This window comes from Meriones unguiculatus, chromosome 19 (genome assembly GCF_030254825.1).
Source record: "Meriones unguiculatus strain TT.TT164.6M chromosome 19, Bangor_MerUng_6.1, whole genome shotgun sequence".
Lineage (NCBI taxonomy): Eukaryota > Metazoa > Chordata > Mammalia > Rodentia > Muridae > Meriones > Meriones unguiculatus.
In genome coordinates this window covers 69,212,247-69,230,994 of record NC_083366.1, presented here as the reverse complement: position 1 = coordinate 69,230,994, position 18,748 = coordinate 69,212,247, and the positions used below count along the sequence as shown (strand labels likewise).

The 18,748-nt window shown below is 45.7% G+C and overlaps 1 protein-coding gene across 1 annotated transcript in view; it reads right to left on the bottom strand.

The window, feature by feature from the left end:
• Ccny (cyclin Y) overlaps positions 1-18,748 on the bottom strand; it is a 110,468-nt gene that overhangs the window by 64,451 nt on the left and 27,269 nt on the right. The window lies entirely within an intron of this gene.

Here is an 18,748-nt window from a genome sequence, read left to right as displayed (position 1 = left end):
CAAGGCTGTATTCACAGCAAGCAGCCCAGACACCTGTCAACACCGCAAAGACTCCCTGGAGCCGCTCACGCTGAAAGGACCCTGCAGACAGAATGCTAGGATACAGAATGATGTCTCCATCTGCAACTGCAGCGCTCTCTGCCGACTGTCACAAGCCTCAGTACCTCTGAAACACAACAGCACACAACCCATCCTGAGTCCCTGCAGAGGAACACTGTGGGGACAGACAGATGGCCAGCAGATGCCTTAAAACAGCACTATCACACGATCTCACACGTGTCTCAGCTGAGGTGACCTGTGACATGAGGAAGCACTCGTAGCATAACTAGAAAGCCACAAAGAGGGCAGAATGAATCAGGGGTGAAGAGAGCAGGACTACAGTCCCTACTGAGGTTCCATGTCTGCACCCCTGGAATCTACTGCAGACTCCATCATCTTCCTTCTCCCTTCCCACAATGGCTGCCCTCACTTGTTCTAACATCTCTGCATTTAAGAGGCCCTGCCTCACTAGTGTGACCTGTGCTGCAGAAATCTCAAAGCTCGTCACAAAGTTCTGTGAGCAAGTAGGCAAGGTAAGGTCAGCAGGTAAGGTGAGGAGGGTCTGGAGCAGGAGACAAAGCAAGCCACTGGCTTTGTGAATGACAGGAACAAGCAGGCAGGCCCTTTCCTGTCCCTCTTTCCAGGATCGCTTCCAACAGCTGTAGAGTCAAGCAGCTTAAACAGACCAGGCGAACCTCTCCAGGAAGCCTGCCCTTGCATCTCAAGGCAAGCACAGTCAAGAATGCACACGTAAGTACACGAACTCCTGGGGTAAACGCAGCACAGGTGCCATTCCCCACAAGAAGCTCAACGTCTGCAGTGAACTCATGTTCAAGCGGTGTGCAGGAGAGGGATGCTGAGAGCAGCTAGGCTGATATCAGAATGGACCTGCCCGTCCACAGCAGCTAAGTTAACCATCCACCCTTCTATGGCAGGTAAGAAACACCACTGAAACAGGAAGAAACTGCAGTGGGTTGTTCAAAATTGTTTTAAGAGAACACAATAGAATTCCATTGTGTTTATTCTATGAAGAGCATGCTATTTACTCAGGAGTCTCTTATTGGCAATTACTGAATTATCCTAAAATTCTAAGTACTCAAAAATAAAAACAGGTATTTCATAAATCTAAATGCAGAAAGAAAGTGAGAGAGAGAGAGAGAGAGAGAGAGAGAGAGAGAAAGAAAGAAAGAAAGAAAGAAAGAGAAAGAAAGAAAGAAAAAGAAAGAGAAGGGAGAGAAGGAGAGAGAGAGGGAGGGAAGGAAGGAAGGAAGGAGGGAGGGAGGGAGGGAGGGAGGGAGGGAGGGAGGGAGGGAGGCACACATACTTGACCTTCCGAGAACTTTATCTTACTAGCATTTAAACTTTTCTTTGTACAAAATTTTAACAGCAAGATATGTGTGGATCTATTTGAAGTTTCTTAGAAGTTAATAAAAACCTAATGAAGAAAAATACAAACAAACAAACTAAGCAATCCACCAAAGGTGCTTTGTAATAGTTAAAAAGGAAAGTAGAGACAAGGATAGACAAGCAAGGTGCTCAGCACAGTGTCAGGAAGCCAAATGTGAGCATACATCTATTGAGTTCTAAAGAAAAAGAATTAATATGACTGATGGCTACAAGAAGGCATTAAGTGAAAAAAACAAGAAAGGCCATATAAGAAGATTTCTAATTTCAACTATCTATATGAACAAAAACATGCTGGAAGGAAATCCACAACTTTCTAAAATTACCTGAGGACTAAGGTTTAAAGCAGATACTTGGTTTCTTCTTTGTGTTTACATGTCATCTTCTAAATTCATTTGGTGAACATCACTATAAATGGGAGCAAGTGATTTTTACAAGCAATGTTTTTTAGAATAGCCTAACAGGCAAATGAAAGTAAGAACAAATGGCTCAAAGTAGCTCAATTAAGACATCTATTAGGCTGTACATTAGTTAGTACTAAGAAACCACTGAATTATCAAGAAACGGGTCTTTCTAGGAAAGACTCTGCACAGAAAACCAAGGACATTCCATGCACGGCGGTGCACACCTGTAACTCTGCCGCTTAGAATAAGACAAGACGGTCCTGGAACAGCTGCTTGACAAGATCCAGCACAGCTGAGCCTAGGGATGCAATGGCTGAGGTGCTCTCTCCCACTCTTTCAGCCTTGATCTCTATGTGTCCCATGCTGGGGATCTTTTATTATTTGGGATATTGGATTTACGTGAATTTCCTCACGCATCGTCTACGCTTCCTCCCAGAAGCTTCTAAGCCTCCCCAGGAATGTCCTGACCGCAGCACCCCCCTGCTTTTCGGCCCTACTTGAGGGTCTTCCTTATGCCCTGGAGGTTGTGACTCAAATAATTATGCCAGAGACCTCCTTGTGAGGCTCTTCCTCAAAGATACTCTGGGCACATCTGCCCCCGCACTTACTCAGGAACAAAATAATCAGAACAAAGTAAACTTAAAAAGTAAACAATATTCCGTGGGCCAGAGAAGTTGGCAGCAGATCAAATTAAAAGCCTCTTCCTACTACAGATGGACAAAGAATGGGGTGGATAAATGACAGAAGGATAAAGTATTAAGACCTCCCTTTCTTAGAAAAAGTTAACTCATACAGGGCCACTGTGATGTCATATGACCAAGGAAGAAAAAACACCAAGATTAGACATAACTCTACAAATATATAAAAAATATAAACATTGTATTGTGGCAGAAAATGAGTATTAACGGCAGCAGCTTTGGCCTGAAGACTTTTCCCGGACCTAATGACAATTAGCACTCAGATATTAAAAGCTGATAATACACTGCTTGGGACCTGACAATCTGCCCAGGTTGGCTTGGAGAATTTTGTTTTCTGTCTAGTGTTCTTGAAACCACAGGAGCTACCAGCCTGAGAATGGGATGTCATGCTTTGGCAAAAGATGCCCTTGAAACTCCAGTATTGTTAAAAGTTGGGTTGTAGGACTGATGAGGGAAACTGAGTGGAAAATATAATTCTGTTCTGTCATGGTTTATCAATGATGACTAATCTTACGACCAAGCTTAAGTTAAAACACGTATCCGGGGCAAAAGTGATATAATCTGTGTTTTGGAACAACATGCCTCTATCTCTGCCACTGAGTTCTGTATAAATAAAGAAGCGCCCAGACTGCCAGTCAGTCAGGATGTAAAGCTCCTCCCGATGCCCAGGCCTGACTCATTCCCTCCTCGCAGCTCCTGCGTCCACCCTTCTTCCAGCCCTGACCTCACCCGGGGTTGGACCCCGGCAGAATCCCAAGTCCAAGACTGTCCTTCTTGCTTGGATTTTGAGAACTGAACAAAAGCTGGAGTTACCTGGGAAGAGGCCTCAACTGAGAAAATGCCTCCAATCCAGCTGCCTGTAGGCAAGTCTCTGGGGCATTTTCCTAACTAATGACTGAGTGGAGGGCCCAGCACACTGTGGGCTGAGTGAGCAGTGAGCTGCCTTCTTCCCCGGCCTTTGATTTAGTTCCTGCTGGACCTTGGCTGAGTGTGACCTGAGATTTAAGCAGTAAGCCTTTGTCCCCAAGCCGCTTTTAGTGAGCATGTTTATCACAGCAGCAGAAGTGACAGGCATCAGCCCACCTGCCGCCATGCACATTCCCAGGCTGCAGACACTGTGTGCCAACGTATGCACAGGACTCACTCAGAAGCAGTCCCGCTCAAACTACTGAAGGTATTCTTTGTCACACTCCAGATTATTATGTATTACATAAAAACAGGGATTGTGTCCAATAGTTCAAGACCACAGCACTGCAAAAGATCACCTCCAAAGAAAGCAAGTGGACACACCACCCTCAGCACCTCTGCCCAGCGGCGCACACCAGAGCCTGCAGAGGGCAGGTCACAGCTGGGACCTTCCTGAAACACTCTGCTCTTGGCTGTGAAATTAGGCAAGAACAGAACTTCTTTTCAGGTAATACTATTCCTATTTTAAAATTAAACCTGGTAGAGTTCCTAAGGAAGAAAGAGAGAAAGAAGAAAATGTACTGGAGTTTAACCTTCATAGTTAAAATACTTGCTTTTTCACATTTTAATATTGGAATTTTTTTCTAATGAATTACATTCAGAAAGCATATTATTTTTTTAAATTTCAACAGTTAATTTTATGAAACCCAAATGTGAATTTGATTCTCTTTTCACATTAAAAAGACTTGCATCTGGTGCTACTTGGTCTCAGTGAACTAAGAAAGGACGGGAAAGGAAAGTTACACGGACATGGGAAGAAAAAGGAGTTCTTTCCTCCTGTGGTCTTGCTGAAGCCTCTTGCCAGATGAGAGTTAAGAATCCCAACACAGGGGCTGAAGAGATGGCTCACTGGTCAAGATCACTTACTTCTCTTGTAGACCAGAGTTTGATTCCCAGCACCTGCACAGTAGCTCACAAGCATCTTAACTCCAGCTCCAGGGAGATCTGAACCCTCTTTTTACTTCTAGAGGTAGCAGCCATTCATGCGGCACACGCACGCACACACACACACACACACACACACACACACACAAAACATTCATACACACAGAATTAATTAAAAAATAAAATAAAAGGGATCGAAATCAAATAGTATTTGCTTAAGGCCTTTCTCCCTCGTCAGTTGTAAACCTGCAGAAGCCAGTGAGGACTGCCCTAAACACGTCCTGAAAACAGTGGCTCCTGATTTTATCAGAGCACAACCAAAGCCAAGGCACCCCCAAAGCCATCCTACGGTCTCCAAGATCAAAAAAATTGTGTGGTAGCACATGGCTTTAATCCCAGCACTCGGGGGCAGAGGCAGAGAGATCTTTGTGAGTTTGAGGCCAGCCTGGTCTATAAAGCAAGTTCAGGACAACCAAGGCTACAAAGAGAAAGCCTGTCTAGAAAACTAATAAACAAAGATGTTTCCAGTCCTGTGTGAGGCCACCACTAGCTCACTGAGGTAGGACTCTCCCACAAGAAGCCACACTGGTCTCTGGGGTGTGCCTCTTCCTCTTCCTGAGAGCCCTTCTTTCTGGTCATTCATCCATTCATTTCATGTGGATGGCTGTTTGGCTGGCAGGTGTGTCTGTGCCACAAGTGTGTCTGGTCCCCTAGGAACTAGTTACATATGATTTCGAGCCACTATGGGAGTGCTGGTGCTCTAGAGGAGCAAAAGGTGTCCTTGACTGCTGGGCCGTCTCTTCACTCCTTTCTTCCTATTTTAAAATTGCTGACACTACTTCCTGCTGTCCTGAAATGCTTCCTGGAGTGAGGCCAAGCACCAGCTTTTCCTAAATGTTGAATGGAGGTCTCTGACAAAGAACTCCCCATCTCCTCTGGGTGACAGTTCTGGGCAGGAGCAGATCATTTCTCTCAGTGAAATGATACATCAACATATAATCTTTACCAGATCTTAAGAGCAGCAGGTGAGAAAGACACACTTAAATATTATAAGCACTCAAGCTAAACTATCAAAACCTTGTGCAAAAATTGTTCAATTATCCTTAGTGAAACAAACACTATGAAAACGGTGAGGGTAAAATGAAGTTTGAGGGGAAGCAGCTTTAGGAAATTTCCATACATTAACACTTACTACACATCAGTCACTTTTGTACTGTTCCAGAAAATCTGCTAATCACTCCAACACTCTTCTGAAGCTACAAATTACTCTTCTCATTTTATGGAACTCATTTCAGGAAACTGAAGCTGACAAGAAACAGGACCTTTCACAGTAAAACAGCAAGTACTAGAGCCAGCCTTCAGTGCAGCCACTGTGGCTCAGGAGGGACCTCCTCTCCTAGCCTCCAGAGCGCGTTTGCTTGGATTCAGGGCCTGAATGGGAATGCGGAAGGACCAGAATGCTGGGAGAATGACAATGGTGCAGGCCCAGCTCATGAGGATCCAAAAGATGACAGGGATGCTATTAGGAACAGGGGTAGACACCACTTAAGTTATAGTTTGGCAAAGATCTGGTTGCAATACCCTGAGAATCTGAAGGTAGCTGTATTCAACAGCATCTGCCAGATTCCAAACATCTGCAAGGGTAGGGCTGCCTAAGTTCTTCCGAGCTCCAGACTCTAAAAATGGAGCAGCACCATTTGCTGTTTGCCTTGTTAGGTTTGTCTTGCTTTGCTCTCATCTTTCTTTGCTATGCTTCCATTAGCCTCTTTTGGAATGGCCATGTTACCACCATTGTATAAACAGAAGTATGCTTTAAAAAAAAGGAGCAAAGGCTGACAATTAAAATGCTGGATTCTGAGATTCTGACTTCTGAAATTGCACTGAATACAATTATCTTATTAAATGAACATGAGACTTTGGTACCAAAGGGTGGAAGGTTATGGCTTAGAAGTGGTATGCCTGAGTGCCACACTGACAAGGTGGAGTTATAACAACTAACACGATGTTAGCGTGACATGACCTAGAGTCACAGAGACCAACCTCTGAGCATGACATTTCTGTGAGGGAGTTTCTAGACTCCTTAACTGAAGTGAGGGGATCCATCCAAACTGTGGGTGACTACTTCACAGGCTGACCAGCAGCGTCCACCTGCTCCTGACTAGGATGCCAGATGACCAGCTCCTCAGGCTCCTCCCACTATGCTTTCCTGCCAGGATGGTCCAACCATCCGCATGGTACAGTATTTTTCACTGGCTACTTAACAGAAAAGAACTGAAGGTCAAACTGTTTGTTTAGTTTTTTGTTTTTTTTTTTTTAATACACTTAATACTGATCTTTCACCTCTAAGTGTGATTAGAAGGCAGGATGAAGAATTTTTTTCTTTTCAGAAACAATAAAGTCTTTCTGTATAAATCTGAAAAACAAAACCACTAATTTGTTGAGTAATGACATCACAACCCTAGTTGTCACTAAATTCTATCTACCTTAAAGAGAACAAAATACTATGAAATTTTCTTGGCACCCTGTCCCAATCATGTGACTAATCCAGCTTCAGTGTAAATGCTGGACTAGAAGAGGAAGAGAACAACACTGCCCTTGAAATACTGTTACATCTACAGAAATGGGTAAGACTCTACCTGGATCAAGTCCCAAGCACACTGAGATTGTGAGAGAACCAGGCCTGACCCCTCACCCAAAAAAATCACCAGTCCCAGGAACTAAGCCATAGGTCACCAATTTCAGGAAGACAAAATCCCCTACCCAAGGAATAGCCTGGTCGTAACCACAAGAATGGGAAGGTATCTTATCCCAGGATGGGGCATCTGTGTTGGGCAGCCCACTGACCTGGTGGTAGAACTTTCATGGCAGGCAGGGAAATATCTAACATTCCTGAGGTCTGTAGATAGCTTGCTCACTATTAGTTGCCAATCACTCTGTAACAAGCTTGCCCTTGCTGAATGTCACCCAATTGTCTAACTGCTAAACTGGAATTTCCCAAACCTTCCTGTGACCCAATAAAAACCTTCCTCCCCCTGAGCTCGGGGCTCTACATTCTACATACAGCTCTACATACAGTCACCAGCGTGGGACTTGTAATAAAGATGCTACTGCATTTGCATCAGCAGGTGGTCTTTGGGGTCTTCAAGACGTGGGAATAACAACTGCACGACTTGTTGCACCAGTCTGGCCAGCTGGGCCTACTTTTTCCCGGGTAGATGTTCTACTTGCAGCTTTGGAGACCTGGACAGGCTAAACCTCTGTCCCGAGCTGACGATGTTTCCTCTCCGATATGAAAACATGCTCAAGGTTTTTGCTTTTGAAAAGGAAGGGATGTGAGACGCTGAGAAACTGCACGCAGAGGTGCAGTCGAGCAAGGGGGCAGGCGATCGCGGCGGAGATGCTTGGGCACGGTGCACTGCGAGCCCGGCCTTGCACCAAGGCACTGCAAGGAACGCCACTTGAGCACCACGATAGGTGAGCCTAGCAACGCCGCCATGAACCCTCACAGCGGCGGTGCCCGCTTCTCCTTCATGGGCTGAGGTTGCCCTGCCACAGCTGCGACACTGCTGATGAGCCCCAGCTCCCGCCTGGATCTAGGAGACGACAAAGGCTTGGAACTCCAGCTGGAGGAAACAAGGAAGGCTCTGTCTGTCTCCTTTAAACGTGAGGCCAGTACACATCTATTTCTGCCTGTTCTCAAATGTCTTGGTTATTGGATATGGTGTTTAAAGTTTAATTTCAAACTCTTGGTTAGGAAATACATGCGTGTGCATGTACGTCTGTAACATCTATAGAAACACAGATGTTTTAAAATAGCAACCACGTGTACCACATGGTCTGCAGCGTGCCACGAGATGGGACTCCGCCATCTTGAAATTTCCACATGATATAGGGCGCCATCTTGAAATTTCCACATGATATAGGGCGCCATCTTGAAATTTCCACATGATATAGGGAAACAATTATAAAACCTCTTGGTTGTAATGAATTCTGTTTATCATCCTATCTCCATTTAGAATAAGAAATCAAGAAGTCTCATTTTAAATTGGTATGGATTTTTTTAATATAAAAGATCAAGGTTCTAGGTTACATTCTTACAACATACTGTATATATAATGGTAAATTTTTAAAGTTATAAAAGTCGATTCAGATTAACAAGCAACTGTACTTGACTCTGGATATGGGTGATTCTAAAGATACCTTAAGTTGGGATATATTAATTTTAGAGACATTCAATTGTTTACAATATTAGAACTTGGTACAGGAAACTATAAATGCTCCATAGAGTTATACCAGCAGTGACACCTAAAGGTTATGTTTTTAAATTGCCTGCCATGGCCTGTAATAACATGTGGCTGGCTGCCATGTTGACTCAGGGAAAAAGAAGGTGGAACCACGGTTTCACGACCATTTTCACTAAGGGTGGTGGCGTGACTGGCAGCCATCGTGGTTTTGGAGAATCACGGTCTGCTACCATCTTTGTTGAGGGCTGCCAACTGTGTTCGGTACCCATTTAGTGCTAAGTGCAACTCCTGTCATTTAAGCTTCTGCTCCTCAGGCTCCAATGCAATATGGTAGATCAGCAAGATTCGCCAGCCATCTATGAACTGTATCTATGATTAAAGGTTGGCTTTGATTTTAGTTCAGAAATATATTTAAAGTTATGCTAATAACTAATGCAGTTGGTTCTAAGATTGAGCTTTATCTAGTCTCTTATTTACGTTTTCAAGGTTAAGCCTAGAAAAGATGGTATGCCTATTTAGATCTACTTGAAATAGATATGGTCCTAAAACACTTATCTACAGAGTATGTCAGAATTAGAGATTAGGACATTCTATTTTATGTTGACAGGATGCAGTTTAGAGCAGATGATAACTAAAGTCAGACAAAGATTAACTCAGATACGCTGGCCTTCAAGCTTGTCAAGAGATCTGCTCAATATGGCATTTAACATGTGTATACTTACTGTAACAGACAAGAATCCGAAAATCCTGGCAATAGCTCCCCAAGGTTTCTGAGAAGATTTGGGCACAAGGACAGATGAATGACTTCAACTCTGGATTATGGTATGGTATGCCCCAACTGGCCCACTTTTAAGACCCACCTTGAAAACAAGGTGAGGTCAGTCTCTCGTGTTTTTTTTCCACAGAAACAGCCTCTCTCATACACCTATTTTTGTGTGTGGTAAAAGTGCCTGTGTGTGCAACCTGTACTCACCTGTGCAACAAAGGTGTGGAGGCTAGAGCACGAAGCCTGATAAAAATCTTTACCACTTCCCATGCTGTCCTGACTTGAGATGGAGTTTCTCACTGAACCAGAAGCTGGCTGTCTTCCTTGAAGTGTCCTGCCTACATTCCTCAGTGATGCTTGATGTGAGTGCTGAGGATCTGAACGGAACTCTTGCTGAGCAGACTCTCACACAGTGAAGCATCTCCCCGAACCCCCCGTGTTTCAAGTGGGCTGGCTATTGAGGGCTACCACAGATCTGCAACCTGCCTAAAGTAGCAAGTTAGCACTCAAACTTGCTAAGTCACTAAACCACAGTAAAAGCTTATGCGTGCAGAGAACTGGAAAGGCCCAGCTACAGTGGCCAACCAGGAGATGCACAGAGCAGCTGCCGGAGGAACACATCCACGCCCTGCTCGTCATACTACCGTGAAAAACTAGCACGCCAAAGACTCTCCGTTCTTTATTGCAGCACTTTGCTGCATCAGGCCACTGGTGTCCTACTTATCACCGGCATTTCAATCAGAGCACCACTGGATACTTTCATGGTAGGACCTGTTGCATTTAATTACCAACCACAAGTTGCCAAATAGTGTGGAGCTCTGCTGGATAAGGTTGTAGTCTAGCGGACAGCCAAACTGAGCTCTGAGCTATTACGATGGGCTCCCTTCTCTCAACAGGGTTCTAGAAGTTCCCCCACCCCTGCTCGAGGCGAACCCAGTTTTTGCAGGGAGAAGGACAGGGCAGATTACCTAAATCGACCCTTTCCTGATAAGAAAACTGGTTCAGCTATGAATTCCTGGAGATAAACACCCTGTGCTAATAAGATCCCTTGATGGCTTGACTTTCCAAATGACCTTTGACTTTACCTGGAGATTTTTCCCTACCCGTAGGATAATTAAGTAGTGTTCTCCTTCTTGTGATAGGACCCTGCTACTACATGTGAAATAAGGCACTGTACCACTACATGTAAATCAAGTATCCCTGGCACCCCTGACCCTGGAAAAGCAAACACAATCACCCTTAAAATCTGTCCCACTGCCTTAGGTTTACAAATCCCTGATTTCGAATAAACATGCTAGCTGTGTGCTGTGTGGTACCATCAGCTTTCCACCATGGCCGCCTGAGGTTTGTCATTATTCTGGGGGTGGGATTGTTCCTCTCTTCCCCAGAGAATCGACACTGTGGACACGCAGCACCTTGAGCTTCTGGACAGCCCACGGGTTTAGCCACCAAGAGCTTCTGCTGCTCACCCAGCATGTACAACTGACTCAGCAGCCACTGGCCTGCATCCCACAGGGCTGCGTCTCACTGGACCTGCCTTCTGGCCAGCTGGGCCTGAAAGGTACAGGCTAGCTTTACAGGTTTCTTTATGAATTTTATATCCCATATTAAACTAAGTTCTCCCAGTACTTTTCCAGAAAGCAGAAGGACACGGATGAAAGAAGAAGCGGGTGAATTGAGACAAGACCCACCCCGCAGCAGAGGAATAACCAGGCCTGCAGTACGAGATAGGGTTGCCTGGCAACCGGTCCAAATGGTCACAGCTCCCCCACCCAGATCATTCCGGGCATAACTTGAGGATCAGATATCCTCCAGATGCCCCGGGCAGGACTGACTGAATTTGGGCACCTAAAATGAACCAATCGTTTCAAAAGTCAGCCACCCTATAGCCCCTTCACCCAATCCTAAGCTGCCAAGCCTGCAACCCTCGAGCTTTCCCCACACTTTTTTCCTTTAAAAACTGCAGACTTCTGTCTCTCAGGGCTGTTCTTTGCTGATTTGTGGCGCAGCCCCATCACATACTGGCCTGAATAAACCTCTTGTGTTTGCAGCGATCCATCTCCAAGTTTCCTTCATCTGCCTTTCCGGTAATTGGGCTCCTGGTGGACCTAACAGGCCAAGGCCTCACCAGGCCTGTGTCTCAGCTGCAAGCCCACCAGGCATGGGCTTTTGCCTACATCTCTGTTGTGCTCAGTACAGCAGCTCAGCCAAGAGCTGTAACACTTTGGTATCACCATAGGCTTTAGAAAACCAAGTTTCCACTGCCATGGTCCATCTCATTCTAAAAGAGCTAAAACTCTTTCCACAACCTGGCCTAGAACACCAGAGCCTCCCCCTAAAGAGCTCTAGCTATACCTGAGATCCAGGACCTTTGATATCTCGTTTTCCATCCGGAAGTTGGGTTCCAGGCCCCCGCTGAACACAGAATGACAAAATAGTAAAATAATCTTACTTCCACTTGGGCAAGACACAAATATAGTTTTGAAGTGAGAGACCAAAGAATTAAAAATTAGGTTTTTGGGGGTATTGGTTTAAAGTTTGAGGCACAAGCCTGAACAAAAGCCAGCCAGGTGGAAACATGTCCAGCCACCTGCTGAGAGGAACCAGCTTTACTGCTTCTTTTTCTGCCCATTAACAGTTGCTAGGAAACCGGCCCAGATGGCCAGGCCAGAACCGTTTATGGACTTGGCACCCAAACCAATCATTTCAAAAGTCAATTTCCCTTACCCAATCATGTAATGGCAAGGCATGTAACCAGCTGCTTGTAGTTTTTCCCTTTAAAAACCTTTCCCCTAGACTGCCCTGCTACATTCCTCTCCTGCTTCCAGAGGAAGTTTTACGACCTGGGCTTGAGCTTGTATCCAATAAACCCTCATGTGTTTGGCAGCCGAGTGCATTCCTGATGGTTTTGGGGACGTCTCATGAACTGGGCATAACAGAAGCCCACACTAGTGTGTGTTACAAATGGTTTCTATGACTAGTCCCATCTGTAGAGACCATGGCAGGAAAGCCCAGAGGCACAGGGCTTCTCTTGTTACAGAGCAAACTAATACTGAATGAACTCATGTGTAAAAAGGTGGGTCCTTCCTCCTCAGCAGTGTCTGCCTTTGTGCACTGAACTTAGAACACTGTACCAGAAAGGAAGGGTTTCCTATAGAATCTGGGCCTCAAGTAGGCATTGCAATTCCTCAACTGAGCATTTGAAACAGGATTTTTCTGGTCCTTGATCACCCCTCTCCCAAAGTGTGAGTGAGAGCTCTTAAATGCCTGCCACCAGCTGGAAAAAGCAAGTCTAAAGAGGGTCTCAATGCAAAGTGCTAGCTGCCTACATCCACCTGTCCTCTACACACAAAGAGGATTGTGTATGGAAGAAAAGGTTGTATGACTATAAAGAGAGAAGAGGGTGGGTGGCTGCATGAATTGGGTCTGAGCACATGAAAACGGATGTGTGTATGTTAAGATGCCAAAAAAAAAAAAAAATCAAGCCAGGGCCTTGTGTGAACCAAGGCCAGATAGCACCAAGACAAAGGGGCTCCCTGGTGTCAGTTAGGTGTCCTCAAGCCAGCAGGAAATTACATCTTTGCAGCATAAAAATTAAGAGTCCCCATATCCTCCCAGGAGCCTACCCTATCACAGGTTCCAGCTTTGTCAGAGAGATGTCCCACCCATGCGTTCTCCTCTCTATGCAAGCCCTCCGTCCTTCCACACCTGCTCTCCCCAAGTTTGATCTCCACCCTCATTTCTCTCTGCATTCCTTCTCCTACCTTGTTCCCTCTCTTCAGCTGCTTCTGCTGTCTATTCTGTTTCCCCTTCTGAGTGAGATTTAAGCACCCTCCCTTGACTCTGAGAGTCCTAGTAGCAGAGGTCATAGAGACTGAAGAGGACACCCTCTAACTAGACAGGACTCCTACTTGGAAAGAGGGGAACACCAACCTAACCACAAAAACTTCAACCCAAGATGTGCAGGGATAAAAATAGAGCAGAGATGGATGGAATGTTCAACCAATGTGGCCCAACCTGAGACTCACCCCATGGTACAGAGCCAGCCCTTGACACTATCAATGATACTCTGCTATGTATGCATATGGGAGCCAAGCATAGCTGTCCTCTGAGAGGCTCCACCCAGCAGCAGTTCCAAACAAATGCTGAGACTCACAGCCAAACACTGTGCAGAGCCTAGAGAATCTTGTGGAAGAGTGGGAGGAAGGAGTAGTCCTGGAAGGGACAGGAGCTCCACAAGAAGACCAACAGAGCCAACTAACAGGCCCAGAGGGGCTTGTAGAAACTGAAGCATCAACCAAGGACCATGCATGAACTGGACCTAGGCCCCCTACAGAGATGGTGCTGATAGGCAGCCCGGTCTTCATGTGGGTTCTCTAGTAATCCCTTACTATCTCTGACATGGTCTCGGATGCCTGCTTTTCTGTCACTTCCGCCTGGCAGGGCTGTGCACAGTCCTGATTTGACTTGATGAGCTGCGGTGGTTTGGGGTGGGGGGCTTCCTTTTCTGGGAAGGGGAGGAGGAGGGAGAGTGGGACAAGGAGGAGAGAAGGAGGGGGCTACAACTGGGTATAGAGTGATTGAATGAGTGGATGGAGAGACAGCTAGAAAGATGAGGAGTCCCCAGAGAAAGCCAGGATCAAGGATGGTCGCTGAGGGCAATGGCTGAGTCACTGCCATTGGTAACTTTTTATAGTTTAGTTCACAGTTTTGCTAACTGTAAAAGTAACAGATAGAAAAATCACAAAGTAGGTCTAGGGAGACAATTCATAAAGCATTTGTGCAAGCTGAGCACAAAGGTTTAGACCGGAATCCACAGAAATGCTACATGGGTGTGGGGACAGGGGATCCTGCAGCAAGCTGCGCACAGACTAGCTCTGTGTGATGACTCTCTGGAACAACCAAAACCCTGCTTCAGTGATTAAGAGGGCTTGCAGAAGACTCCTGACATCAACTTTAGGCCTCCACACACACACACACACGGACACGCTCAGCCCTTCCCAGGCACTCTTAATACGCATACATCCATGCATGCACATTACACACATCCACATTCAAAAGTTACAAAGTAATCGACTACAGTGATGAACTGACCTAACCCAGCATCTTGGAGGTTTAGGGGAGAATGGATACGGAGCTAGAAGTGTGCATCACCCCCTAAGAAGTAGGTTATGAAGCATAAAGTCCCTCCTTAAACGCTAGAACGCATTCATCTACCCAGGAGCACTCTGCGCTGCAGCTTACCCCAGGCACTCCACCGGTCACTCCTCTTGAGCCCTCATCCTCTTTACATTGTATAAATAAGCACTGGTCACTCACAACTTCCTGTTATCTTCACTAGCACATTCTCACCTCTGTGGTGGTTTGAATGAGACTGGCCCCCAGAGGCTAAAGGATCTGAACGCTTGGTCATTAGGCAGTGGCACTATTTGAAAGGATTGGACAGTGTGTGGCCTTGTTAGAAGTATGCCACTAAAGATGGGCTTTGCGATTTTCAAAATCCCATACCAGGCCCAGTGGCTCTCTCTTCCTGATGCCCGGGATCCAGATGTAGAACTCTCAGCTGCTTCTCCAGCACTGTGTCTGCCTGCATAGCCCCCATGCTCCCTGCCACAATGGAAATGGATTAAACCTCTCAAACTGTAAGCAAGCCCCAACTAAATGCTTTGTTTTAAAAGAGTTGTCTGTCTCTTCATAGCAATAGAAAACTAAGACATGTACCTTGTACAGATTTATACTTATAATTCACCTTAAAACCACATCTAATTCCACTTCAATTGCTCTATTAACAGCATAAATTCACCAATCTCCTAGTGAGGTATGGTAGATGGATTTCTAGGATTATTTGCTTGGAATGGAATCCCTAGGTCAAAGAAAATGAAGAAATTTAAACATCAGGTTGAAACAATTTTTTTTGAGGCTCAATTTTGTTAAGTCAAACAGTTCCAATAACCTCAGGCCTGTGCAAGGTTTGCGGTTAGTCAAGGGAGCAGCCTTGTCAAGTGCAGCACTGTCAGCTTTACCCTGACACAGCACTGGCCTCTTGCACACACCGGGGTACCACTTCTCAGTACACAGCCACAGCAGATTCGCCTCACAGGGAAAGAACACATCAGAAGCTGAGCGAAATCTCAGACACTGCACTGTTTCTGTTTTGTTCCTGTAAGGCATGTTTTGTGTGTTCATTCTCCTAGCTGGTACAGATACAGAGTAAGTCACCTAACTCATACCCAAAAGCAAATGGACCCTTAGCACAGGCTAAAAGCATAGATGAGTGTAAGAGCCTGAATGCTACGTACTCTCTCAGACCTGCCTAGACACACGTCAGGACACACACTGTGTAGTTCTCAGCTGGACTCCCACAGAAGAACAAGACTGAGCACTGCCCATGACATATGTCAGCTGGGTGACGCTGAGCAAACAGCCAGTGATGTCACACACGCCTCCCTGAGGTGATTCTGTAACAGCCAACAAGAAAAGAGAGAAAGCACTGTGAGGCACAGATGACCGTGCAAGAGCCCCAGCATTTCAGAGGCCCTCTGGAGAGCGAGGCACAGCTTCCGCGCTCTGTGAACTCAGCCCGTCCTAACCCTCCCATCACGGAGTGCGAGGAGTCCTTCTGGCAGAAGGAGAGAAGCAGGCACTCACCCTCAGCCAGGCCACCATATTACACAGACGGGAATCAGATGACATACCCAGCCTGTGTCATTTCCAAGCCAGATGGGACCCGAAGGACTCCTCCTTCATGTCTGACTGTATGGTTTCAGCTAAACGAAAAATATCTGAACTCTGGCTCACTGCAGCCTTACTGGAGTACAGAAAAGGCAACTTTCAAACTGGGTCTTTGGAAGAATTCTGTTGTCTTTAATCATTTACCTAAGCAGTAATAAGGCAGAACAAAGTTCTTACTGGAATAAAAGGTTTCCTCTCAAGTTGCCCAAAAGACTCCCTCATAGAAACCAAACTGCCATGTGCCACCATTCAACAGGTGTGTGTGTGTGTGTGTGTGTTCTAATAAAGTATTAATTACAGTGCACCAAAATAAAATGTTGCTTATAACAATACTTCAGTGTTCACCTCCCACACACAAAGCTTCTTCCAGAATAAAATCATTATAAAAATGAATAGCAACAGAAAGCTGAGCCATCCACGGAGAGCTGCTTATTGCAGAAGTGGAGAAAAACATACAAACCTTCTCTAGGCTGATACATGATGTCAACTGACTCAGTAGGGTCAAATACTAAGGGAAAGCAAGTTTATTTTAATGTGCCTCAGAAGGGCCCTCACTCTAGCTAAGAGTATGTTTATTTAGTTTTAAGACAGCATCTCACTGGGCAGCTCTGTCTGGATAAGCTGGAACTCCCTGTAGATCAGGCTGGCCCTGAACACAAAGAGATCTGCCAGCCTTTGCCTCCTGAATGCCGAAATTAAAGGCAAGCAATACCAGTATTTATATTTCTGAGAAAAAATAAGCAGGCAAATGTTTGCCTGAGAGAGACGTCATCACTTACATAGATGTCTAAAAGACCCGCTCTTGCACTGGTCTGGTTGTGGGAGTGCTAGGGTCCAGCCAACGGCCTCCAGTACACTAAGCACTTACTACCCCAGAGCTAAACCATCTCCAAACCATTTTCTCCTGAACGGCAAAGTTCTCACCCATAACTTAGCTCTTGAGGGGGAAAGGTAAATTAATAACGTAAACAAACTCTGGCTTTCTCCCTCTTTTCTTCTTGGCCCCATCAACCATACACCAGAACTGACTAATAATATACACAAGTACATTTTTGAAGTTAATAAGAGATTTCTCTCCTTTTTAACTTGTTTTATGTGTCACGCATTGTGTCACTTCCATTTTACTTGGTCGATGCCTATGACTGAAGAAGCATCCTAAGTCAAAGACCCTGAGGTCACAAGTTACAGAACTTGGAGTCAAATGTATTCAAGTCAATACCCATGATCTACCTGCAGCGAGAATACTTGCCTCAAAAGTTGAAGTATCTAGATCCTTGAGGCTGAGGGCTACCTGGATAGTTCAGTGGGTAGGAAGCTAAACACCAACCCTGACAACTGAGAACTCACCCCATGCCAAACCTAACATCCTGGAACTAACAGACAAGCCAGACCTAGCATCCTGAAAAACCTTTCTCCAAATCAAAGGGCTAAGGGCTGTCAGCCAACAACTTAGCCCTGTAAAAGAGCTACTCCCATTCTGTCCTTTCTGTTGTTTCTGCAAAATAAAGCTCATCTTGCATCCTTTGCAATGAGAGCTGCTTGTCTCCTCAGCACTATCATAATTTCTTTAAACAATCCCTGATCCTTGGAATTTTTGTCCTGCCTCCTCTATACACTGGCCCATAGATGTTTTCCATGCATTTTTTATACTGAACAATATGAACTCTGGCTCTTAGTTGCACAGAGCTACAGATGTGAGAGGCACACTTTCTATCCTAACCCCTCAAGGAATCACTTTACAGGTGGGTCAAGGTCAGCACATTCTAGCAAAACATCAAAGACAAGCTGAGCATGTTAACAGGGTAGCAGGACAGTTGCTACACTTTCATCAGCCAGAAGACATTCAACCCTGTCAATATCTCCAACCAATTTCCTAATTTTCTCTAAGCTCTACCATCCCCAAGTCCAGCACTGCTGGACACCAGCAGACCCTTCAGATCAGAAAGGCTACTGTCACCTGGACCTGAGAGGAGTGTAGTAAACCTGAACCTCAGAACAGAATCTACTGGTTCTCACAGAGCCCGGGGGAGGGGCAAAGCTCCAGAGCGTTTTGCAGCTGTCCTTTCTGGCAATCCTCTCAAAACTGAATACATGTGCCCTTCACAATTTCTTCCACAGAAATGACCCAGCTTTCAGGAAGCCCAAGTTTGCTGAACCCCATGAGCTGACTGCTTACACAGAGGCAGTCTGCAAGGCTTCCAGGTATCTGTCCTTTCCTGCCCTGTGGTATTTCTTCCCCGTTTGTAATGGTCTGAATACAACCTGGCCCTCACAGGCTCGTGCATCTGAAGACCATCTCCTGCTGGCAACACCGTTTTCAAAACTAGTTAGACAAGAAACCTAGCTGGCTGACACTGGTCTCGGAGCGCTGAAGGCGGAGGTCACCAGCATGTGGTTGTGGACTGTGCTCTCTGAGTCCTGTTTGTCAAATGAAGGAACTAGCCACCTCAAGCTCCTGCTGCCACAACTGCGGACAGCTCCTGACACCAGGCTTCTCTGACAGCCACATCTTTCCAACCTTGCTGGTCTGTACCGTGTCAAACTCAGCCACAGTAAGTCACTCCCCCAGTGACAAACACCGCCACTGAGCACCACTGACAACTTCCCGGG